Source organism: Callospermophilus lateralis, unplaced genomic scaffold (genome assembly GCF_048772815.1).
Source record: "Callospermophilus lateralis isolate mCalLat2 unplaced genomic scaffold, mCalLat2.hap1 Scaffold_1583, whole genome shotgun sequence".
NCBI classification, from domain to species: domain Eukaryota; kingdom Metazoa; phylum Chordata; class Mammalia; order Rodentia; family Sciuridae; genus Callospermophilus; species Callospermophilus lateralis.
Window position 1 is genome coordinate 329727 of NW_027512686.1, and position 808 is coordinate 330534.

An 808-nucleotide genomic window follows, 5' to 3' on the forward strand; every position below is an offset into this window, starting at 1 on the left:
CAGCCCACTACCTAGTTTTTAAAGAGAGAATGTTATAGAGAATGAATCCCATTTCTCCAGTTTCTTCCTCAAGGGTAGTTTCTATAAATGAAAAAGAACAGTTTGACATGATTTTCTGATGATAATTCTACCTAAGAACTTATGAGAATATTATTTCCCTAGATTAATACAGCAGCTTCTTTTTTTTCTTTTAATATGCACTGCTTCATATGTCATCCTTGTGCAGGGGCCATTGTCATTCTTGTGCAGGGGCCATGCTATCCTCTCTGTATCATTCCAATTTTTAATATATGTGCTGCTGAAGCAATCACAATATGGCAGTTTCTTGATTGAAGAATTATACTTGTTATTTTCCTGGTTGCCTTCTTAGAAACAAGTATACATTTTTAGTACAGCCAACTTTTATTTTTCCATTGCCCCTAAGTTTAAAAATATTTGCATTATAATAGTTCACATAGTTCTACAGTTAAATAGTTTTAGTCATTTTCTATCATAACCAAGGCAGACTCTTTTTTAAAAAGTCTTTCAGAATCCATTTAAGCTGTCATCATCATATACACAGTAAGAACAGCTGCATAGAACCATAAATCTATTTGTCAACCCTTGGAGCTTACTAATACATACATATAGCTAGATATGTGGAAACTCCAGGGAAGTGCTCCAAAGAGGCAGCCCTCCCAATTTTGAGGTGGAGCTGTCGTTCATGATGAAAATCAATCATTCCCTGTCCCTTGTTTATTGTGACTTTGTGACTTATTCTGGAAGAGGCCACAACCTATGTCACGGCCCACATTGAGAGCAGGCTGTG

The 808-nt window shown here is 36.1% G+C and overlaps 1 non-coding gene across 1 annotated transcript; it reads right to left on the minus strand.

Moving 5' to 3' along the window:
* Positions 1-203: 203 nt before the first annotated feature.
* LOC143640269 (U6 spliceosomal RNA) lies at positions 204-311 on the minus strand. Its single transcript, XR_013154908.1, has one exon. It is a non-coding gene; the product is annotated as a U6 spliceosomal RNA (small nuclear RNA).
* Between the last annotated feature and the right edge of the window lie 497 nt (positions 312-808).